A 26,896-nucleotide genomic window follows, 5' to 3' on the forward strand; every position below is an offset into this window, starting at 1 on the left:
CCCTGCTGTCATTTCTAGCCTGCTCGTCTGTCCAAACATGAGCCGACATCTAGAACCAAGGACACTCCTAACAACTGATAGTCTCTGGCTGTTTGCTGGCCTTTTTTCTGGAGTGCATCTTTAGTACAGTACATTTTATAAACGCTGTTGCAAATGTTACACCGGAGCTGTTACCTGGGAACTGACATATGATGCAGTCCGTCAACATATCTACTCAGACACAGCAATCAGAATTGTTTTCTACAAATTTGCTTAACCTTAGCCTCCTCTAACTAATGTTTATTTGTCATAAAGGCGCAGTCTTTCAGTGACAAACTACTGGTCCATTAGGGTAAAAAAAAAAAAAGAAAAAAAAGATAGAAAATAAATATTTAAAAACTAGATCCCCTTTTCTTTAACAAACCACACAGTTTTTTTTGTTTGATAATGAGCCTCTACAAAACACTGGAAAAAGCATCTACAGCATTGCATGATATTCTATAAGATCATTGTGTGATTTATAGCATGTCTGTCCTGTGAGAAACATGCATCTGTTTTCAGCTTTGTGACGAAACACCTTCATCAGTGGCGTGCACAGACTTTTTGAAGGGCAGGGGCGAAAAGAAAAAAAAAGGGCACATACAGCGCGTTCTCGCCACTGAAGAGGGCACTAAGTTCTGTGTGTTGCTGAGGGCACTTTAGACATGTTTATATGTTATACAAATGGCACATTATATAGCCTTGAAACAGACTAACTAGACAGACTACTAAAGTTAATTTGTAGTTAGGATCAGCATCCACGAGAACTGTGTAGATTCAACATTGGACTATGAAGAACACACAGAGACATGGATGTATGAAGGAAATAAAACCCTAGGGGGTCTGGGGGTCCTCCCCCAGAACATTTTCAATCAAGTAGATGCCATTTCCTGTATCCTAGTGCATTTTAACACCGTATTAGCACCAGATAATCCAAACTGGTTCTGTGAGATATAGTTCTGGCTCAATATGGATCAAAAATGGCCCAACATAAAAGTAATTGCAACAGTAATGTTTCATAGTATTTCTTGGTCTTAATAGTCTTCTGGAGTTTAGTGTGTTTTCTTCACCCAATAGGGCTCTGTGATATAAACACAGGGAACAATACAAATTTAAAATATTTATTTGACACCTAAAAAGAAACAAACTATGATGAAGCATGGACATACAGTGGCTTGCAAAAGTATTCACCCCCCTTGAACTTTTCCACATTTTGTCATGTTACAACCACAAATGTAAATGTATTTTAATGGGGTTTTATGTGATAGACCAACACAAAGTGGTGCATAATTGTGAAGTGGAAGGAAAATGATACATGGTTTTTAAACATTTTTAGAAATAAAAAAACAGTGTGTAAAAAGTGTGGTGTGCAAAAGTATTCACCCCCCTGAGTCAATACTTTGTAGAACCACCTTTCCCTGCAATGACAGCTGCAAGTCTTTCGGGGTAAGTCTCTACCAGCGATGCACATATAGAGACTGAAATATTTGCCCATTCCTTCTTGCAAAATAGCTCAGGTTTAGTCTGATTGGATGGAGAGTGTCTGTGAACAGCAATTTTCAAGTCTTGCCAAAGATTCTCACTTGGATTTAGGTCTGGACTTTGACTGGGCCATTCTAACACATGAATATTCTTTGATCTAAACCATTCCATTGTAGCTCTGACTGTATGTTTATGCTCGTTGTCCTGCTGGAAGGTGAACCTCCGCCCCAGTCTTAAGTCTTTTGCAGACTCTAACAGGTTTTCTTCCAAGATTGTCCTGTATTTGGCTCCATCCATCTTCCCATCCAATGGATTGAACAGTGCTCTGTGAGATGTTCAAAGCTTGGGATATTTTTTCATATCCTAACCATGCTTTAAACTCCTCCACAACTTTATCCCTGACCTGTCCGGTGTGTTCCTTGGGCTTCATGATGCTGTTTGTTCAACAATGTTCTCTAGCAAACCTCTGAGGCCTTCACAGATCAGCTGTATTTACACTGAGATTAGATTACACACAGGTGGACTCCATTTACTAATTAGGTGACTTCTGAAGGCAATTGGTTGCACTGGATTTTATTTAAGGGTATCAGAGTAAAGTGGGGTGAATACTTTTGCACACCACACTTTTCAGTTTTCTATTTTTAAAAATGTTTGAAAACCTTGTAGTCGGCTGCATATATGAAAAAAAAAACACCTAACCCTGAAAAAATTCTAACAAAAGGTTTCTCAGCTGTTTTTTGTAGTATTGGGTGTCCTTAATAACATACTAAAAGTTTACCAAAGTTTGACCACTATAAAGGTGTAATTTTCAAGATGGCATCCAAGATAGGCAGGAAGCCCTTAAAATATCCTAACTCCTAAATTATTTGACCTAGCCATGTAATCTTGGTGTCTAACCCCATGTTTTCTGGTTCTATGAATCCATTGGTCTTGTCTAAATTGCATTGGCATGATTACATACTTAAGGAATACATGATTTTGTGAGATTACTGTAAGGTTTTATCTTTGTTTGGGGTAAACCAGAGATGTAAATGCTAAATGTTTATGCTCTTCACAGACTTGACATTCAATGTAAAAGTTATTGCACCCAAAAGTAACTTAAATTGGAGTTGTATAACTTTGATCATTAACAACTGCGAATTTACCCAAACAGAGGCCTGTGTGTGAACCCTCTGAAATGGTCACTCATTTCAATTTGAATGAGGTAATACATATGTTATGCATCCTCTACAGATGTTTTTGAGTCTGAAGGTGGCATTATATTAAACCCAACAAAACTAAATTCACAATTTTCAGCAATTCAGAAGATGGTGGAGAAGAATACAGCACAAATGTCTTATTCTCAGACAAATGCTTAGTGTCATTTTATGGGGGTGTCAGAGTTAGACCATTAGACAGATTTCTTTTTGTCTTTGTTTTTTGTCATAGATTTTATATACAACAATTAAAGAACCAAAATAATACCCAAACATATATCCTCAAAACACAACAGACACTGACAACAAAAATGAGAAACAAATAAAACAAAGTGGGAAATGACCCACTCACAATAAACTAAAAACTACCACAATAAAACAACAACATAAATTATTACATTCGGATCATACCATTTTTTGCTATGCCTTATATTGACCCAGAACACTTGTAAAGGCAAATTATATATGAGATTGCCAGATTTTTAAAAAGTCTGAGGATCTGCCTTTACTCCTATAATATACACTGTCCAGTGTGAGGTAGCTTGAAAGTTCATTCCACCAGTGTACTATTACTAGGGGTTCGGATTCTTTCTATTTTAAAGTTATACATTTCCTGGCTGCCAACATAGCAAGATCTATATACCTACTTTGATGTTTATTCCACTTGTCAGACATACTAGTTCCCAAAAGACATAAACGAGGTAACAATGGAATGGATTCATGTAAACATTGAGATATCAACTGGATAACAGAATTACAAAAAAAGGAGAGTCAGTCACATGATCAAAACATGTGAAAAAATGCTACTTTTTGTTTCTTACAAAGCCAGCAGAGAAATGACATCTCACTGTTCATTTTACGTAGTTTCTCTGGAGTGTAATAAATCCTGTGTATCATCTTAAATAAAGCAAGTTTATGCCTTAAATTGTAAGAGCAACTTGCCTAAGAACATAGAACCAATCCTTTTCTGAATTTCCATATGAAGATCTTGTTCCCACTTTTGTCTTACATTATCAGTATTTACTACAGAACAATCAATAATAATTGACCTGATATAATTTAGAAATAACTTTCTGCTTGTCCTTCTTCTTATTGTTTAATATAGCAGACATTTCTGACGGTGTGGGTTCTTGAAGAGAACCATTTTCAATATTTAATGCATGTTTTATTTGAAAAAATCTAAATAAATGGGAAAGAGGTAATCCATATCTCTGTTGCAGCTGAGCAAATTAAAGAAATGTCCCATTATCAAACAGATGACAAAATTCTGGGATACCTTTATCTTACCAAAATTCAAAAGTATCATCCATACAGCATGTAATACTTGGGTTCTTCCAAATTGGAGAAAAAGGAGAAAGAGAAATCTTATAGCCAGTTTATGATACAATTTCCAAATGCTGAGGCTGTTTAAAATAACAGGATTCTTGGTAATTTTATCCACTACTTTGAACTCAATGTATGGTAAATGTTCCAAACTGTATGGATACATATCAAATGATTCTATTCTTTTCCATGAACATGAAATATTCATTAACCATTGTTTAAACTGGGTAAGCTGAGATGACAGCTTCAGGCCACCGGACTCATATGGCAAATCTAACACTGACATACAAATTTGTGGGGTTTTATTGTTCCATATAAAGGAAGACACTAAATTCTGTACTTTTTTAAAAAAAGATGGTGGTGGAGTAGTCGGAAGATTCTGTAATAAATAAGAAAACTTAGGCAAGACAGACATTTTAACTATGTTAACTCAAATTAAAGGTGTCTTCTTGGCATTATCTCTGTTTTATTCCAATAAACCTTGTAGCCTGATAACCTCCCATTTTTGTCAAATAGATATAACATAAATGGCATAGAATTTAAGGGGTCATGGAGATATAACAAAATATCATCAGCATACAGAGATATGAGATGTTCCTCCCTCCCAATCGTAATACCTTTAATATGATCATGAGATCTGAACATTGCAGTTAACGGCTTAAGAGCAATGGCAAACAATGCAGGGGACATCGGACAACCTTGTCTCGTGCCCCTTGAGAGCAGAAATGGTTTAGAATAGTTGGTGTTAGTCCAGTGCCGAAACTTAGGACCAAAATTAAACCTTCTAAGGACAGACATAAGATATTTCCATTCAACTCTGTCAAATGCTTTTTCAGCATCGAAAGAGAGAATGACATTTTGAGAATTTAATTCATTTGTATGGTAAAGAATATCAAAATACCTGCGTAAATTGTCAGTAGAGGTTCGACCATGAACAAACCCAGTTTGATCTAGTTGAATAATACTAGGTAAAACCCTTTCAAGCCATAGTGCTAGAACCTTGGCAATGATTTTGTAATCTACATTATTAACTGAAATTGGCCTATAAGAGGTACAATGAGGATCTCTATTTTTCTTTAAGAGAAGGGTTATAGATGCCAAACATAAAGACTGAGGGAGACAGCCTCTCCTAAGACAGGCATTGATCATAGCAAGAAAAGAGGCAATAAATCATTTGAAAATTGACTATAAAACTCAATTGGCAGGCCATCTAAACCTGGTGATTTGCTTTTTTGAAGTACTGCTATAGCAGACAGGAGTTCTTCTGAAGATATATCTTTATCTAAACTTTGTCTATCAATTTGTGTTAAAACAGGTAGCAAAATATTATCCAAAAAGGATTTACACTCATCCGGTTCAGACTGTGATGTAGAGGCATACAGTTCAGTATAATATGATTTGAAGACACCATTAATTTGAAGATGGTCCACTGTAATGACCCATCTTATTTTCTAATTTTAACAATCGTCCTATCTTCTGATTCCTTTTTTATCTATCTAGCTAATTTGCCTGCCATTTCCCCTTGTTCTAAATAAGATAACTTTGATTTCTTCAATGCCATTTCGCTAGTGTAGGTATTAATGGAGTAATATTTCAACTTAAGATCATCTATCTGCATTAGCAAATTACGGTTCTTGGTTAAATAGTGTTGCCTCTCCAAATTAACTATATCTTGTTCAATGCATTTCAACTCATTTGTTGTTTTCTTATTTAAAGATGAGGAAAAGGCAATTACACATCCTCTAACTCATAAGCCTTCAGTGTGTCCCATATTATTCATGGGAATGTTGCACTGTTTTGGTGCACCTCAGAAATAGTTTCTAAATGAGCCTTCATATAAGTTGTAAAATCCTCTTTTGAGAGTAACATAATATTACATCTCCAGGTTTTGGGATTTGACAATAGTTTTACAAATTCTATTTCGAAACTCAAAGCAGAATGATCTGAAAGAATCCTTGTGTGATAAAAGCAGTTTGTAACTTTTGAGATAAAATTGGAATAAAGAAAAATCTATTCTTGAAAGTGTACTTATGTTTCACATTAATATGCTTGTAACCAATTGCTTTAATATATTATTGTACTTATAATCACTTATCTATCATGCAAATATGCTAATTAGAATATTACTTGGCCAAAACATGTATCAGGCCCCAGTGTTCCTGATCTAGTAGGAATACAAAGGAGTAATGGTCATTTTAAGGACCTGACGGCCGCCATTTTGAAAATCGGGCCTTTCTTGGAGTCAGACTTTGGTAAACTTTTAGTATGTTTTTAAGTACATCTGATACTACTGTAAACCACTGAGAAACCTTTTGTTAGAATTTTTTCAGGGTCAAACCATATTTGCAGCTGACTATTGTATCATTTTCCTTCCACTTCACAATTACGCACCACTTTATGTTGGTCTATCACATGAAATCCCGTTAAAATACAATTACGTTTGTGGTTGTAACGTGACAGACTGCCCCCCCTGCCCCCCCCCCCCCCCCCCCCCCCCCCCCCCCCCCCCCCCCCCCCCCATGCACATCACTGACCCTCATCCTAGAAAGTGATTAAATTGTTGGGGTTTTTTGGCTTAAGAGGGAAGAGTATTTCCTCAACTCTATTACAGGAACACTACAGACTAAACAAACCTGTCTGATCTGAACAGCCATTCACAGTCTTAATTTTTCTATCTTTTCACACACCTCTCTCGCTGCTCCCTCCATTCACCTGACAAGGGCGCCTCTTCATGTACTCTCTCTCCATTTAACCAACCAGATTCTGCCATGAACACTATCAGCAAATCATACTATCTACTCTCTGCTGTTAGCTGTCATTTCAGGCATTTGTGCAACACTCCTCCACAGGGCCAAATTGGGGCCCTAAGCAGAATTTTATTTTGGTGGTTCCCCCCCCCCCCCATTACAAAATGACTGTATCACAAAATGCCATTTCGGTTTACAACCTTTATTAGTAGGAACAAATTAAATGAACAGCCTCTTTCAACAATGGAACACGAATCCATCATACAAGCAGATTATTAAGATTTGTTTTGGTTTTAATGGTAAATTGCACAATAAAATTAATGTAAATACTAGCCTCACAAAGATTAAAATGCAATTAATGCAAAGACGACTACAACTAATAATAATATTCATTATGATTTGATTTGATGTTATTTCAATATTTCTAATTTTTATATACTTACTTTTGAATTTAGTACTTAGGTTCTATATTCCTACAATGCTGTTTGCTGCCGCAATACTTTAAATTTCTCAATTGTGGGTCAAATAAAGGATTATCTTAATTTCTCTCTCTCTCTCTCTCTCTCTCTATATATATATATATATATATATATATATATATATATATATATATATATATATATATTTATATATTAACTCCATAAAAATAGCCCAAAATTAGATTGATAGGCTATAAACCAGAGCCAACATAGGACCACCAACTGGTCAATAAACCAATCCCTTTTCATCAGAGTCGAATGTACGTATATGCAGTTAACAAGACATTCAATAAATGATAATCAGGGCCGCTGGAAAATGTAATCTCCAGTCCACATCTAGACAGAATTATCCTCTCTTCTGTCTCATGATTAGCAGGCTGGGGTGTTTATGTCACAAAGTTTTTCTTTCTTATTTCAACAACATACCCACCTTCAAGTGAAGCACGAGCCTCCTCATGTTTTGACTTTTTCTTTCTTTTGCCTTCTCCCAATTCATGTTGCCGTTTGGAGGCCATCTCTCCACCTACATCCAACTGCCTGTTGGCGCATTTGACCGCTGATTGGTCAGATGCTGCGTGCTATCAATCGTTGCGGCAACGCGTGCTGTGTCAGATTACTCGTCTCTTTTTTTCTCTCTCATGCCTCGGGCTGACTCGTTGCCCTACGTGCGCCTCACTACAGCGATGCGCATCCTTTGCGCATTTGCAGAGAATGCGTCCCCTTACGCAAAGCGCGTGTTCTGCGTATAGGGAGGGGCGGCGCTGCTCCTCCACCCCATCCACTTCCAGCTCTTCATACAGTGGCCAGATTCTAATCGCCAAACTTTCTCATTCTTTTGTACACATAGCAATAAATCTTAATGTTGACTGAAAAAAAATCTCTCCTGATTGAACTGTGTGTATGTAAAAGTTACATGTTGTAAGTCAATCTACTTTAACCCTGTAAGACCCAAATATAGAAAAACCTAAAAAAAAAATGTTTTGATCCTTCAGATATTGTTGTAGGAGGCCTCTGATGCAGAAATGAAAGAGTTTTTTTTTTTTTAAAATGTTTATGTACGTTTTTAGAGAAATGTTGTAATATTGCAACGTTGGGCTTAGGTGGGAGCAGAATTTCTGTATGTGTACTCATGTTCTCTGAACAACAATTCAGAACAACTAAGGGTTCATTTGCAGAGTTGATTGCTTACTTAGCGCCATAAAGGTACATAACATTAATAATAATCACACATTCATATTTTTATGAAGAATTATAATTTTTTTTTTTTTTATCAAATAGCTTTTTATAGTGACTTCTTCATTCCTTTTTTTCTTTTCATGGCTGACTTTCATTCATAGTGAAAGTCCCAAAAACAGTTCTTGTCCTCTGAAAAGCAAAGGTGAACATCACACTTGCTGCATTGCATGTTAGTGTATCCTTTAGTGCAGTGTCTGCAGCTTCCTCTCCCTGTCTTCACTGGGAAATGCGCAACTAGGTCCTTGCGTACATCCAATGGGAGGTGTGCACTTCTCTTGGATGGTCTCTTCTGAGGAGTCAGAGGGCTTCCTGATGTCACTGTTGCTGGGCTCCCTTTGCCTGAAGATGGTTGTCCTCTCTTTGGAGTTTGGAGCGCCATGTTCACCAGGATGAGAGAGGATGCTGGCTGTGCCTGAAACTGTCTCCTGTTCATTGTCTCTTTGCTAGAGATCTTGAGAGAGGATGATGGTGTGCCAGAAGATGTACATGTACCAGCGACGGGATTTGATGGCGGACCACTATTTGGCTGTAAATGAGTCCAACAAATCCACCACTCCCATGTACTTGTTGTTGACACCAACAATGTAAGGCCTCTTAACTTCAGTGTAGGTTTGGCTGGCTTTGTCCCAGCATTGAATCTTCTGCACAGGTTCAGGTCCAGCAAAGGATAACACAAGTGTGATGGCCCTGTTGTCAGACCATTTGACAGCCCAGATGTTGTGATTCCCCTCCACTCTGACATCATCGCTTCCTCTCCCCTTTTTCTTCAAGCTCTTCTCGTCTTCAAGGTCACAGTTGGGCAGGCGCACCTGCCTGGCTGTTCCCATGTAATGAATTCCCCAGTGTTTTCCAGGCAGACAATGCTGTCTGCTTATTGTAAGTTGCTTTGGACAAAAGCATCTGCTAAATGCCCTAAATGTAAATGTAAATGGCTTAGCCTATGCTCTCTACTTATCATGCTAAAAGAAATGTGCATCCCAATCACCAGCCATTAAGTCACACAATACCGCCTTGACATGACAATACTGCTTGTAATGCCCTCTAATTATCATACTAAAAGGAAAACATGCATACCCCCACTTACATACACACATCCACATTCAGGAAAATGTTCACCTTTCTCAGAACTGAATTGTCTGTTGATATTCACTTTGTGGACAAAGTTGTGGAATTTTAGGTCAGTCTGATCAAATTAACTACATTTTTTAGAGATAAACTTTTAAATCAGTCAAATTTGACCAGAACACAACACAAGGGTAGTATGTATACTTTCCATGTATAAAAAAACACTCTGTTTCAGGCAGTGGTGTAGTGGAGGGAATACAACCTGTTTGTTCCCACTGCAACAAGCCTGCTATTTTGACTACCACACTCACCCAACGTTGTAATATTACAACAATTATACAACACGCTCTAAATGAAATTTGATGAATCTGTTCTACAAAAACTACATATGTACATGTTCTAGACATTGTAATAACAACAAAAAAATATATAAAAGACATTTTACTTACTTGAATCTGATGAATTTAGTCCAGTTAAACAAAGCAATGTTGTCCGAAGGAAACCATGAGAGGTTGTGTGAGTTCATGGCCATGAGGCGGAACTTATAAACAAATGTACTATCCAATAGCATCGTGAGACTGAACAATAGGACCCAATGACTATGTAAATGTGGTAAAAAACAAGATAAAATACAACAGATTGTTTTTTAGGGTGGCTAAAGGTAATGTTGTAATATTACAACAGTGGGTCTTAGAGGGTTAAATTGTCCTGTGAAGGAAAATCTAAACAACTAATCCTACAGTCTTCTGTCCAATAATGTATACTTACTGACACACCAACGATGACCACAGCAGTGAAGGCGCACTAATCTAGTATAATTGTTAAAACAGCCATTTTCATTCTTATTTTGAACAGTACACTGACAAAGTCTTCTGAACTCAAAGTTAAACTAACATTTAGGAAAATGTTTGCTGTTATGTGTCAAGAGCTTAACACATAACAAACATAACTCATCTGCTCCAACTCTACAAATATCACTGGATTCTGAAGTTAAGTTGGAATGTACAACATTTTTCCAAATGAGACCCACCAACTTCAAACCAACAAAAGAGAACAGAGAAAAACATAGAATACACTCGACTATATATAAGAAAGAAAGTGATTGAGAAAGAAATATTTTCAGGGCCTTAAAGTAATCACTGCAAGGACAGATATCTTGTTCCTAGTAACCCTGTTTTTGCCTCCAGCAGAAGTACTAGACTCTGTGCTCAGGTAGTCGTATATAACTATGTTGGTTCTTTAGTTAGTACAGTGTTTGCAGAGGCAGTCAGGGCACTTCTGAGAAATGCAGCCTCCAGCCTGGTTCTGTGCCCACTGGAGGCGCATATCCATCTAGGCTGTCCAAACAGATCTGAGTGAGTGCAGGCAAAGTTTTTTCACTGTGTTTGAGGAGACTCGAGCCCAGATGGTTAGTAGTGCTGCCAGATCAATTACCAGCAGCACACCAGCAGATAGAGGAGAGCACAGCACTTGGCTTCCAGGCCCAATTGAACTGATCGCTATTCAACTTTTACATATCGTTATAACACGCTGTGACATAAAAGACTCACTAACGCACCAGATATTGCTATTTTACCTTCCAGCACCATTTTTAATTGCTAATTCCAGACAGCCATCATGGCAATGACATAAAGTAAACAGCTGTGCATGTTGAGTGGGGGAAGATAAAGCATTTGCCAAAGGGAAAAAAAATAGTGAAGGAATTTGCTTTTATAACGTGTTAGAAAGTAATATGGACTAGTTAAAAACTTCCTATAAATATGTTTAAATCACAGTGATTAACAGGCTTTGTATAGTTCTTCACATCCTGATTGCAATGAGTCCTCGATATTAAAGGACAATATAATTTTGTCCATGCACTCTAACCCAGAAAAGTGTTTTCCCTATTAACAGGACCCATACAATATTTACTGCAGTTTACCTAATTTTGTCATGTAAATGTATCACTGTAAATGACAGCTGAAGCAGTTTAGAGCTACTTTGTTTTGGCATCTAACTGTAAAGCAAGAAATCTGTTGGTCTGAATGTTATTTAAAAATCTTGAGAACTGCTCATCTGATTTACTTCACACTTGGCAGGTTTGTTGCTGAGCATCTAAGGAACTGCAGTGTTGCATTTGGTGTTAATTTGGACAGGGGGTGCATTCAGTATGAATACATTTTGAACACCGCTCTGTGTGACAGCGGGGCAGTGACTTCAGCACGACTGTGTGAGGAATTTCCGATAAAAATATTAGAAAGATTATACACCATAATGACAGTCGTTTCTGCTGAAGATTAAAATAATTAAAATTACTGCAACACAGCTGCCACCTGAGCGTAATAGTTCATGCATCTTGTAACTACCCACACCCAGTGAAATATTCAAACCAAATACTATAAATACAAATATGATCATGGATTAACTACCATAATATGAGGTCATCAATATTACGCTGCAGCGTTTTGTTTTTCAGCTGCATGGAAGTGAAATTAATAGACACAATGCCATGCCAGTTTCCAACACATATCTTTTCTTCAAACTATAAAAATTACGGGTCTTAGACAGTTTTAACTCTCAAACAATGCATGCTGGGAAATCTGCATGCATAGTGATCATGTTTCCTTAGAAATTTATTTAAATGAGTTAATATGTTTCTAACGGTTACAAGATCAACATATAACCGCAGATTTACCACTTAACTTCAGAGCTTATTAATGTGAGTTTTTCTGACTCAAACGATGAGTAACTTGAGTGTACTGCCCAGAGTTCAATCAACTCATTCAAATTGAATTCTTGGCAGCACATTCAAGCAACTCATCATTTCAATAGGTTCTGAAGTTAAATTAGTTAAGTGCTGAAGAATTAAAACATTTTTTTTCTTTAATGTTTAATTATCATAAATAATATTCTAACTATATATGACTTGTTTTGTGTCTGTGTAACTAACATGCCGACTTGTGTACTTAACGTGCTGACTTGTTTGTGTCTGTGTACAACTACTCCAAGTGCCTTCAATTGCCCCCTGGGGACAAATAAAGTTATTTGAATTGAATTGATATTATATAAGTTAATTAATTATGTTAATGAGAACATATTTGATGATATCACTAAATTCCTAAATTACTTTTCACAATGCAGATACAAGAATCGATAGGTAGCAATATAATGAACATCATTGATAAATGGTAAATGCACAGTTAACGAAACTTTAGTGTTTCACTGTTGACAAACATTGAAATGCTTTCTAAACCATTTATGAAAGAGGCAATAGACAACTTTGCCTCCCTAGCATTTGCAAGTGATATTAATGTTGGCATTTGCAACTGATGTTTACAATACTTATAAATACTAGTAAATGGTTCGTAATGATGAATAATGGATATAGAATAATTATTTGGACAGTAGTATGTTCATCATCCCAGAGTCTGGCATATTTCCCTCATCTCAACCAAATGTTTTAGTTGCATGACCTCAACCCCATGGTACATTTGTAATTCCACGTCTTTTCTTCATGTTTTGTCTAAGATTCTTTTCAAAGGGTCCAGGCTCTGACCCGAAATTCACGCTTTCCAGCTTCAGTCTTCTGGCTCCTTGGCTCACACCTCAAACTTTGATTTTTTTATCATTTCAAATCAACCATGCTCCCCTGAGATGAGTTCAAACCCCTATAACGCTTTGTACCTGAGTTTGAAATATTTGATCTTCTATGCCCTTAGAAAGCTACTACACAGAACATCCATGGTTTTCAAGTAGCTATTCCAAATGCAACAAGGCCACACCTTAACAGTAACCTGTCTTCAGGATCAACACAAATATTCTGAAGGAGGCTGCAATTCTCAACAGTTTTAGTTTAGCCTGTCTCTTTCTGGGTCAGAATTTCAGAAGTTTACTCACTGAGCCAGTGACAGGTTGCCTGAAGGAGTCTTATTATGTGGTTGGCCACTGTAATATTTAATGCAAATGTGAGTGCCTATGGTTTGCAGGTTCGAGATTTCAATGTGTGTCATGCAGCGTGGTACTAACACTGGTCCTGGCCCTGACTTGGTCTCAGCACCTCAAAGTATTGGTCTTGGTCTTGATACACTCTGGTCTTGTTCATGACTTTATCTCAGCTTAGGTGGTCTTGACAATAACACTGTCATTTAGTGAAAGGAATGGTTCTCTAGTAGCGGTTCTGTTGAAATGAAGAGTTCCCTTATGAGTTCCCAGTACTTTTTTTTTGTCCTACTAGTAGCAGGGCCTTAGGGTTAATATGTGCATAAAGTACAGAGCTGGAGTCAGTGGCGCTGCCAGGGATTTTGGGCCCCATGAAAAGAAAAATTACGGGGCCCCTGGCGAAAGGGCCGCCAAAAATTTGTTATGCTGTTTACATAAAATTGTGCATTTTAATGATATTTTTGACTATAATTTCCTATATGTGTGAAAAGAACAACATGACAGTTACTTGGTAGTGGAAGCACTGAACGCTCAGAATACAATGGAATTTAGATTCATTGTCTGCAAGTCTGCAACTTTAATGGTTAAAATATAAAATTCTCTTAAATTAAATTACCTGAAAAATACAAATGCATGACATACATGAATTATATAGAATTTCCTGTAATACCATTTGAAATAGCATCACCATCACCAGATTCAGGTTTCCTCCCACCATTCTGTTTTACTGTCAGTGATTTGATCAAAAATAACAAAAGAAAATGTGATTTTCACAACCAGTACCCCACTGCTCACTGTCTCCCTCTTGTAGTCCTGCATTTAGATCTAATTTATCTCCAAAATTACTATTATAGCAATACCACACAATTTCTCTTTCAAACATGCACATCACCCCCCACACACACGCTTAGACCAGCCACTGCACTCAATGTAAAAACTGTATGCTGTCTCACATTATGTTTTTGTTGCTGTTTTTATTAAGTTTGTTATATACGTTTATATTTTGTTAAGAAAATCTATTAAAAATAATATTAATAATAATAATGTATCTCCAAAACTGTACGTGGTGGAATTAAATACATAAATGAGGCTCTATGGTCGTTGCGATTTAATATTGTTAACGTTTCTCTGATTGGATTGAGAGCAGTCACTTAGTCTGCAAGCACCAGAAAATTTCACCTCTTTTCCTATTGCAAAGCAAGGGGTGAGTCCCAAACTACTGACCAAACATAGTATTTCAGTGAGTTTATAGTTCAGTTTCAGTGATAGCTAAATTTCAGAAAACAAAATAAAGTTATAGGCTATATGCTTTTTAAACCATTTAAATCATTCTGAAATAAATACACTTTGTATTTTTATTTCAGAATGATCTTTATTCATTAATTTCAATGTATCTTTTTTTCCATAATAATAGATTAATTCAACACAGAGCTGCTCACCTCCTTCCTCAGTTGTGGGTAGGCCTACTGGGGCTGGTTCAGGGGTAGGGGGCTCACGGGGCTAACAGACAGCTGCGGCTGCTGCTGCTGCACTTGACGTGTCTGTTCAAACATGCATCATTTTTGACAGGAGGGGTGGTCAACTGATTGAATATGGGCAGCTTGCTAAACGTGAACAGTGAAATCTAAAAATCCAGAGTTTTCTTCCAAAATATGAGCTAATATGGGGAGAAAAGTGAGCTAGCTTAAAAACCACAAGGTTAAGATAAACAACAGACTAATGTGTTCCAGAACTTTCCACCACATGAACCGAACCACCTTGTTTTTGGAAAAACTGGGTGACATACTGACGCCCCTTTGCTTCTCTCTCCTGCCTAATCTTTTTGTCTTTCCTTTTTTGGCTACCCGACTTCTGGGGCATATTGCCTTCTCTCGGTCTCCTTACTGACTGACTAGACCGCACTGCGCAGCAGTTCAGTTGATTGATGGGAGGACCGAACCAATTTACGTAAGGGGGGGCCTTGAGAAATGTTTCCAAAATAAACTAAGTGTTATTAGCAGTGCTTTAAGTGATGCATATTTATGATTATAAACTAACGAATTAGTGTCATATTATTTTTGTCAGTATTATAATTTTATTAGGGACCTTTCTGGGCCCCTGTCAATGATGGGCCCCTAGAATCCTTCCCCTTATCCCCCCCTTTTCGGCGCCCCAGGCTGGAGTCAAAACCTAGGTAGGCTATCTAAGCATTACGAGTTGAAGCAGGGGCTTTGTTTTGTTCAAAGTTCAAAATACTCCTGCCCTTTAAAGCTGCCATATTTACAAAATATATCGCGTTCTTTACCACAGAACAAGATTTTTTTCGCATACCATAGCAATATCTTTTTTTTTTCTCCAATTAGTTTTCGGACTAAATTCAACTCACATTTGAGATATTTTGTCAGTGCATACATATAAGAGTATTAAAAAGCCGTTTGAGGGAACTTCTTGACTTTGGCCTTCACACTGAATTATACTTCCAAACTTATCAAACTCCAGATTCTCTGATCCTGATGCTAAATCAACCAACGGGTACATTAACCTAATCCCGTCTGTGTGTTCATAGTGCTTGTTCTGGTATGTAGGGTGGTGGGGCAGTGTCAAGCTTTTTTAATTGGGTTGAAAAATGTATAATTGGACTGTGTTCATAAATTAAACATTGAGCTGCACTTTAAAATTGTCCTGAGTGTCTGTTCAGATGTTTTTCATTTTGGAAACTGGTTTGTAGCATTTTCTTTCTTGAGAGACTATAGAACCATGGTTAGCAAATCAACCTTTGCTAAGTATGTTCCAGAAAAGGTGTTGTTTAGGAGCTGTAATATTTTGTTGTTGTTTTTTTTTTTTTTACAGCAACATTGCAGATGTTGGCACTCTTACCCTAACCCTAACCCCCTGTTTTTGAAATAAATGCTGCTGAAATGGACAGCATTTCCCTGTGGTATTATTGCTGGCAACACAGCCACCGCAAGCAGTCTGGCTATTGTCACAATCAAAAAACAGCCATAAGAATCCAAACTGGACCCAGAAACCCTGATCTCAGTGCTATAAACATACAGAGTAAAACACCTGGGGTCCGTTTCACAAAGCAGGTTCAACAAACTCTAACCCTGAACTCTGAGTTGATCTACTCTGAGATAGGAAACTCTGAGTTTTCGGTTCCAGAACAGCTGATTTGAGTTAGTTTGATCAACTCGGAGTAGTTTCACCTGGAGTTAAGCGCGTGCACCACAAGTATAAAAAGACAGCATCAATGGAGCCCCGATCTGACGAGTCACCATGGCAACGGGGAAGAGGAGGCTACGTTTTTCACCCCACTGGAATTGGAAATATTAATGCGCTCATGCGACGAGTTTGAGCACGTTTTTAGAAGGAAGTGTAACACCGCTGCAGCAGCAAAAGAGAGGGAGACGGCTTGGGAGAACATTGGTGCTCGGGTCAATGCGTAAGATTAAATGTAGTCCTTTGCAATCACAATAATATTACAGGGGGAAACTGCTTGAGTGGTAGCCTATTAATTTATTTCATTTAGGTGCAATCCCAGGGGGGAGAAGCGCACTTGGCAGCAGCTTAAGATGAAACATAAAAACATTGTTCAAACCAGTGTTGTTTTCGTCGACGATGACGATGACGAAATTATTTCGTTGACGCCCCTTTTTTTCATGACGATAACGAGATGGTGACGAGATAAACATGGCTCTTTGATGACTAAAACATGACGAGATGTGAATAAGTTCTCGTTGACGAGACGAGAATGGACGTAAATTTTAGTGGGTGGTCTGTCAGACGTTCAAAATGCATGACATTTCTGCTTAATGTTCGTGTAGCAACTAGACAGCCGCTGATATCGGGAGATGCTAGCGTCTCCTCTCTGTCTTTGTTGTTTACATGCAAGCTAGTAACGGTCGCTACTTTCAAATTAAAAGCCCCCTGCTAAGACCTCAGTTCTAAACTCAAATAGGGTGCAATGTAAAGCTCTTATTTTGAAGACAAATTCGTTGTCACTTTTTTTTATTTTTCTTTATTGAACAATTTAAGTGTACAAAACCACAAGGTCTAGAATAACAATCAGCAAATATCAGCACATTTCAACTGTTTTTTCATGAATTGATGCCCTACTTCATCATACAAAAGTGTCACACATAAGTTGTTAAAATAGCGATTCTACAAGTTCAACAAATTGCAACACATTGTGAGCTTGCAGATCTTTTTATTGACCTAAATTAATTTGATAAAAGACTATACTTATTCTTTTGTTTTGTTTTTTAACTAAAACTAGACTAAAACCTGTTTGAGTTTTCGTCGACTAGAACTGGACTAAAACTATCACATATAGAAGTGACTAAATTTGACTAAAACTAAAAAGCATTTTAGTCCAAAAGACTAAGACTAAGACTAAATCTAAAATGGCTGCCAAAAACAACACTGGTTCAAACAGGTAAGACCTTGGCATAATCTCATGGGGGTACCTCATTTTGATCATGTTTTACATTGTAAAGTAAATATTAAGTGGCTGTTTGACTGTACAGTTGTTTTATCCCCAACATAAATAATGCTGTTTTCACACACATAAATGTCTTCTCATCTATATCATGTTCTGTTAAATAATTAAGCCTATTTAACTAACACAGACTTCTACTCAGCCAACAGAAAGAAAGCAGAAGCCCGTAAAACGGGTGGTGGCCCAGCACCGCCACCTCTAACGGAGGCAGAGGAGCTGAAAATGATAAAGTTTGGTAGTAGCCGTTTCAGGGCGAGGCACACTTTTCTGACTGCTCTGCATACAGTTGCCTTGCTCAAGTGCTCTACATCTCCGACGTTGTACAAAAAACTCCCTTTTGCAAAAAAACGCAGCGCAAAAAACGCAGCGCAACTTCCCTAGTGTGGGATGTGAGAGCATGACTTAGGTTGGTAATGTTGGAAATGTAAGGACGGATTAGGTTGTATATGTAAATGATGGACTGTGACGTGAAGCGGTACTGCTCAAAAAGATAGGCTAATTGTCTGGAAATGCAAGAACATCTATGCACGGTCTGATAATCATCTCCCAACGAATATTTAATTCTCTGCGCAGTAATGCTGCACCTTCATCCACGGGATCATTATCAAAAGGACATGCCATGGTAGTGAAAATAGTCGCCACCTAATATAACTTCTAATGTAGGGCTACTGACTGATTTTTGCAATGATTTTCTCAAAAAACAGATGGCAGAACTATACTACACCAAAACTCGCCTGCTGACTGAATGAGGAAATCAAATACCGTGTGTGGCTGACAGAGGGTGGAGACAGAGAGAAACTCGAGGTTTGTTGAGAAAAACCTGGTTAGGTTCATAGAGTATGTTACCATGGTAACTGACCGAGAGCTTAAGTTACCTCTCTCTGTGAAAAAGGCTAGAGTTACCCCTCTGTCTCTGGTTTGAGTTACCTCCCTTTGTGAAACGGAAAACTCAGAGTTTCCCTCATTTCAGGGTTAACAGACTCAGAGTTTTCACTAAACCTGCTTTGTGAAACGGACCCCTGGTTGTTATTAATAAGTAGGTAAGTTTGTTACTTACTGATCTTGTGAAAAGAATGTTGGTTTTGAACCGTCTCAAGTCCCGGTGGTTAGAGAAAACACATATCAGTGAGGTAACAGATTTTGACGCAAAACCCGGGGAAATCTCCTGGAGTGAATGCCTGTCTGTTTGCTCTTGTTTTATCACTGTTTCTATCAGTCTCCCTCTTCACCTTCTTTGCCTCCTACATCAGTGTAGTTCTTTTCTTCTTTTTTTCAGTTTTTGCACTATAAACTAAGGAAAGCAACCAGGAAAAACAATACCTCTTCCTGTTTTGGATGTGCAATTGCAGATGCGCTTACCTTGTGCTGTGCTTCGACATTCATTTTTTTGTGGGACAAAAAAACAGCATATTGAAAGGTTAAAGCAAATCATACCAATTTTTATGCAGATGGTGTAATTTTTATTCAGGCATTACACTGTGCACCCAGTAATTACTTCAGAATGATATTGTAACATTCCACTGAAACATCCGAGACGAGGAATAACGCTGAAGGAGATGCTTTATTTAGCCTCAGGAACACGAAATACATGACTAGTTCTCAGCTCTCAGCAACACACAACTTCCCTTACTCTTTCTCACAGACTCCCAGACTGATGCCCCCCCTCCCCCTCTCCATCAACCACCGGCCCGCACGTTGATTGACTTGACCTGCAGTCCAGTGTTTGACAGAGAGACCAGAGGGTAACAGGTTGACAGCCAATAGATTTTAACCAGGGACGCTACAATATGTTAAAGCAAGGCAGAGCGACAACACTCATACCGTCTGCTCAGGAATCAATATGACCAAAGCAAACAAGATTCTGGTTGAGTTTAATTTTAATTTCTAACTTTTGTTCATGTTTTTCTGAGGCATTTGATTTGTATCCAGTATTTTGAATAAATACTTCAGTTGAGAGATAATTGGCGAAGGAGGGAGGCACAAAGATGTGCAGTGCATTGTCTAGGCAAACGGCAGCAAGGTTCAGATAGTGATCAGAGACGAGGATTGGACGAGGTGGGTATGACTGAAGACAAAGTGCTTTAATCACTTCCCCCAGGCCACCGTATAGTGTTGACGATTATCAGAGAACATCTGAAATATGTGTGTGCCTGTACTGAGGCTTATCACACTTGGGGAGAAATCTGTCTTTTTTGAGCCTCCACACTGACCTTGAGTGACTGTGTGGTTACAGGAAAGGGTTCAAACGGCTTCAGTTACTCATCCTCATCCAAACCTCTTCTCTGTAACACACAGAGATGCAGGTCCACAGGAGGTAGGTGGGCCAAAGGCAGACAGACTGTTGACTTTGGGTCTCTGAAGTTTGGTTTTCATGAGTTTTGTAAACACCAATCTGTCAAGAGTTTATTTTGTTTGATTGTGGATTGTATTTTATAAAAAGGAGAAAATCACAAACTTAGGTCCATATTTGACAGGTAGCACTGTCACAACAGTAACAGTGTTACAGCTGCTCAGGTTTTCACTGTCTGGCCCCTCAACTGTAGAGCTGCCTGGAGATCTCAGGTGAAAAAAACTCAGCACCCAACTTTAAGTCTGTTTGTGTGACAAATGTTTATTTAATGACTTTTCCTTTACTGATTGTATTTATTGTTTTTATTTAATTGTTTTATCTGGATCTCATTTCCTTTAATCCCTAGTGTGGGTCTAACTTTTAAAACACTTTATCCTGCGTATCTCAAAGGGGGTTATGTAGCATTTACATTTTCTTGTTTAAACACACAACTGTCAATTTTTTATTTGACTTTGTTATGAATTAAACATACAAGGTACAGCATGATAATAAGTGAGCTTTAGAGGTGTCTGCATACTTTTAAACAGCTAGCTTTTTCCCTCTTCTTCAAGTCTTTATGCTAAGCTAAGCTAGTCATACCCTAGCTACAGCTCAGTATAAAGTGTGCTTTATCTGTAAGGTCTGATATAAGATATATCAGTTCATTTTAAAGTAAGTTGTCCAAATCAAAGGCATAACAGACAAATTACTGTCCATTCTGTCTTTCTTTTTTTAGGCCATGCTTGACTCTAGTGTTACTCCATTTGGCGTGAGGATAATTTTTGATGATATGATAAACTATGAAGAAAACATCTATACAGTTATGTAACAAACTAGGAATTAAGTTTCTGTTTATGCATGTCAGCATTGAGCAGAGGAATATTTTCCTAATGTAGTTTTTCTCCTTTGTCTTCGTGTTTGCAATTTAGACATACAGAACAGTAAATAGATCAGCTGCAGTCAATACTATGAATGCTTAAATACAAAAATGACAACATAAATAAACACATCAGGTTCAGTGAAGTGTAGGGTGGTTGGGTGTGTTGAATGGTTCATACACTGGACACCTCCAGAGAAATGTTATGTAAATGAGATACTGCATGTATCTGATTATGATTTTATGAGTAATAATCCTTTCCTAAACCAAGCCAAGTATTTTTTGTTCTTAAACCTAACCCATCTGCGAGCATTTGACAACATGTTATATTTTGTGTTATATTTTCTTCAATGCAAAAAAAATCAAGTCATTTGTTGGCTTTCCTTGTTTATATGTCATTGCATGCATATTCATTTCAAAAACTCAATGGTTTACATCTGAGCAACCTCATGTGTATATTGCACATATTTCTTTGACTGGTGAACAAAGAACACATTTATTACATTGTTGTGTGGGAACATTCACTGACTAGACTACGGGCTTTAAAGCTCAGCAGCAGCATATATGTACTGATGTGGTGTCTTACAGTAGGTGGCTATTAAGCAGCCATTGTGTCTGAGCTGCAGTCTGAATATGACCAGTGGATAGGAACATCGCTGGAGCTGCAAGAACACATTAGAGAGCATGGGTATTTTTAACTGTCCATAAAGTGAGGTGTTGCCATTTGAATAGCACTTGGGGTAATTATGGTCGGCAGCTCATCCTCCTTCAGCTTTGTGGCTGATTCTGTCTCCTTCTTTCAATTTCCTGCCTCGTTGAGGATGCCAGCAGATATGGGAAGAGGACAGGGCCTGCAAAGCAATGCAGCAAAGCACTTTATAATTAAAAGTGTTTGGAAAGTGAGGTGAGAAGGCAATACTATTACCTTACCTCAGCTCACTCTGGGAAAGAAAAGAAACACTGGAATATTAACACAAAATAAAGGTTTATTTGTATTAGGATGTGGTATACCTCCGATAATTAATTGCATGGTTATCGAAGCACGGTGTTTGATAAATCAGATAATGATAAATTCTATAGTGCAATGCATTTTAGAATGTCATTAGTCACAGAATAATAATCAAAGATCATTTGAATTACACATGGCTACAACACAGTTTATGCACAGGATTCGGAAATTATCCATTCAAATGCAGTTTCTGGAATGACAAATGTGCCAAAGGTTTGCTACTATCAGAAACACATATAAGAAATTATGTTTGGGACTAGGGCTCTCACAATATCTGATTTTCACTGGATGAATACTGTGGCCAAAATAATACACAATTATGACATTATTGCAATATACATACAGAAACTCTGGAAAGTTCATATTACTTTGTTTATTGTATTTTTGCTGTTTTTTGTCAATTGAATTACATTTGTTATACGAGAATTGGGAGGTGGAGAGAGAGTATATATAACCATAAATGTTACATGTAACATATTAAATGTAGTAAATCAATGAGTAGCCACCCACCAGATCCATGTCTCAGACTACCTCGCTAACCGTCAACGCTTTCTGCAGCTTTTTCTTCTTCTTTTTCTATCATATGGTGGTTGGCAACTAGGTGTATTATCATCACTGACTATAACAAAGCAAGGACAGAAAGAAACCGAAACAACTGAAGAGATGCTGGATTATTTACATAATATCAGTATTTCATTTTTTTAATATCATCGTCAAAACTGGTGACATGCCTATTTTGAACTTATTGCCATGCATGCATGCATGTAATTAGCTTTTTCTTTTTTATCTTTTTTATTTTTCAATGGTTATAGTTGTTCATTGTTGTCTACAGATGTGATTGTGGAAACAAATCCAGGTATTTTAAGCCAACCTACTTTTCCTAACTTTAACCAAGTGCTTTTGTGTCTTAACCTAACCGGGTATAAGCACAGCATTGTCACATCCGATGATTGATAACAGAACTTTAAATGTTCAACAACTCTGTGATTTGCAGAGACATGCAATGCCAAAAAAATGTTCTGCCAATTGGGTGTACTATAATTTAAAATTAATGATTCAAGTCAAATTGGCAAAGTATGATTGGATGGTTGGCGACAATCTTTGTACCTGTTTCTAATTTCACAAAGATACTGGAAGTTTGATGGAAATCAACAAGATTTGAAATAAATCATGTGCTTCACTGTCTCTGTTTTCTCCATCTTTTTTTATGCCTTCAACCAAGATAACATAATATTTGAATGATGTACATGTCATTCAAATAATGAAGCACGACATTGAGCCCACTTCAAACACACACACACACACACGCAAACATTTTGAGCTGTAAAAAAATAAAAGCTGTGTGACTGTTACTGGATGGAGTTGGATGTGTCAACATTCAGATAAACTCAGTGAGCCATAATGGATTATACTTCGGGAGGTTTCATGCTGTGGAAGGAGGGGTGTTGAAATAAAATTCAGTCTGAATGTCTAAAATTAAAAAAGCTGTAAAAAACAAAACAAAAAACAAAACAGAAAGCTTTTGTGGCAATTTTTCCTGATCCATTGGGACAGTCTCTAACTTCAAGTTGTCAAATTGTGCTTCAGTATCGCTGAGGTAAAACACCTGTGCCACACAATGAAAACACGATCTTATTACCAAGTGTCCATCAGTTAAACTTGCTACTAAATGTCTAAATAAGACCTTAACACTATTTAAAGTATCATTAAGTATAAATTTGCATTTCAATTAGTTAATGATACGGCACATAGTATAGAATACTGTTGCCTTGAGATTTTAGCTTGCCCTTTCAGCTAGTGAAGACTTTGGTTTAAAAAAGGGTGTCACTAATGCCATTTCAAATCAATGTGTAATCCTAGGGCTACATGAGAAAAAAGTCCCCGGCAACTTCAGTTCCATCAGGAGAGACTAGTGAATTAGGTGAAGAAAATGTTATTATAGAAGATGATATGTGATAATATCTCTTGTCAGAAAGTCTTTGGTGCTTAGCCTTCACAGAGAGATTTTTTTATCAAAGGGCGTCTGCCCTGAGCAGCAGCGAGAAGTATCCCCCCATGGAGTCCAGACACTGGTCGTGGTTGATGACTCTGCTGAGACAGATGGGCTGATGAAACAATGAAGCCGGTGAATCTGTAAAGACTGGGCGGTGATTGGGAGTGAATGAACTAAAGGCCGGGAAGACGACCGTATTTAGAAAGTCAGCGACAAGATGAGGAGAGCTTACAGCGAAGGACTGTCGCTTTGCTATCGGATAGATGTGCCCGGCTGATATGAGCAGCTGATATCAATGGACAGCCCCTAGATAATGACAGGCAATTATGAGTGAGCATGTGCCAGGGAAGTAAATAAAAGGATAGTATGAGAAATTTACTTGTCTGTCCGAACTCTGCTATAGCTTCATTTGTTAAGGAGAATGTCACAATGTTGTTTTCTTTCTCAGGTGAACTATTCTTATAAAGCAGTGAACAGAGTAAGTGCCATTGCTGGTTCTCAGACTGATGCAGTTGTCTTTTTCACTCCCAGCGCCCAAGTTGTGTAAATAACAAATGTACTTATGCCCACCTGTGCAACCCTGGGCGTGTTGGTCTTAAAGGGAGGTGTGGTCAGGCACACTAGTGGTGGTTTTCTATCTTGAAGTGGCAGGAAGCGATAGCGCCATATGCCGACAAAAAGCTAAAGCCAAACGTCAAAAGCGTCTGTTTAATGTAATTTAAAAGGACACATTTGACCCACCTACACAGGAGGGTTCACACCATCCATACACTTTGAGTTATTTTAAACATGTCTATGATGACAGTCATGTCACTGTAACAAATATAATGGCACAGGTCCTGGCGCACCCGGGTCTTAAAGGGAATGGGAGACGACACTTGGACTTGGACTCTTTGCACCATGCGCTGCACTTTGAGCCCAGATCCACCATTTACCCCTCCTGTTGTCTTCAGGTCAGTTTGACCCATCAGTTGTCTTTTGAAAATGGGTCAAACTGACCCGAAGACAACAGGAGGGTTGTAGCAAAATGGAGTTAGTCACACCCCAAATGCACTAGAGAACTTGCTTTAGATCATGTGCTATAGACCGTCTAAATACTGCCCATTGTGTCCTCCATGTGGCAGATCAGGTTCAGGAGCCCCTGGAACATACTGGAACATACATACACAACGCTAAACTACAGTATATCGGTAACTTAACACACAAAATACAATAGGGAAACTAAGTTATGTCTCACAGAAAAGTAGAGTATTTTCACCCTCACAATAACAAATAAGATCTAAATGTATGTACACTGCCTCAGCCTCTAGGTCTCCTTCAACCATTTTACAATACTCACATTTAAACAAGTTTCCATTTTTTTTAGATTTGCCTGTGACCCTCAATTTATAATCTGTCTCATTGAAAAGTCATTACTGGTCTTGTCAGTTTGATTAGATCTGTGTGGCTGTGATTCAGTGGGTGATTTCACTCCGAGTGGGAGTCGAGAAGGCTGTACATGTGTTACAGTTCACAGAGCACTCAGGCTGAGCTGGAGAGACAGCTCTGTGTACATGGCATTTGTCTGGAAGAGTCACATCAGTGATTTCCACTCAGGAGCACCTCTGCATTCAAGCAGCTACTCCAAGCAGCTGCTGGAATCTAGTAACCAAACAGGCTGTCAGACAGCCCAACACATCATTTAATAACTTGTCAGCATACATGTACAAAATAGGTCCAAGAGGTAAAATGCCTCGCCAAATTTCCAGACAGCAAGTCAAAGGGAAACCTAGGCCAGCGTGGTCTGTAAAAAAATTTTACATTTCAATGCATGCACTGTATGTATGTTTTGTCATGATTAGTAAAAGGTAAGGTAACTGGATTGATGAGTTACTATGGTTGCTGGAAAAACTGCTAAACATGACCAATGAAGCTGTGTGCTTGTGCGCTTCTATCAGATATGACAAATGTGTTACCAATAGCATGAACAATGACGTGTCATCTTAAGATCCAGAGTCTCACTTATTTTACCACTATGTGTGTGATTCTAGACAGACCTGAAAATGACCTGAAGATGGTCATATAGCAGGGTTCGTACAGGTGCTTGAAATCCGTGAAAAGTGCTTGAATTTCAATGTTGTGTTTTCAAGGTCTGAAAAGTGCTTGGATTTTAGTTTAAGTGCTTCAAAGTGCTTGACATTATGTCTATGCTAATGTCATATACTCTATGTCTTTCACAAAATTGGGATCAGACTGGATAGTTTGCTTATAGCAAGGAGAAATAAAATCAGTAAGAGAACCGTATGTGGAGATGTTTCCTCCTGGGCTCCGCTGAGCCTCTCTGCTCCTCTCCGCGACCTGCCGGTCTGTGTGTGACCCCGCCCCTTTCGAAGAGAGACAGCAGGAGATGACAAAATGCCGGGAGGCTGTTGTTTTAACAAGCGTTGGCTTGAAAATGATAACTACAAACTATGGTTAAGATAAGGACCAAATCAAAGAGTGGCGTCATGCAAGGTCTGCGAAAAAGATTTGCAGATTTGTGCAATGGGAGAGTCTGCGCTCTCCAGTCACAAGAAATGTAAGTTAAGACTTTTTGAGTAACTTGGGCCAACACCGCACGTTAACACTTTATGTTAACCGCTAACGTTAGCTAAACCATAACACGCTAAATAATAATTAACACACCATTAATCACGTTAAGTGACCTCGTTAAGTTAGCGCCTGATTGTCCGTGTGTCGTTACACATGCAGACTGGTAGCAATAGAGA

The sequence above is a fragment of the Sparus aurata genome, chromosome 3 (genome assembly GCF_900880675.1).
Source record: "Sparus aurata chromosome 3, fSpaAur1.1, whole genome shotgun sequence".
NCBI classification, from domain to species: domain Eukaryota; kingdom Metazoa; phylum Chordata; class Actinopteri; order Spariformes; family Sparidae; genus Sparus; species Sparus aurata.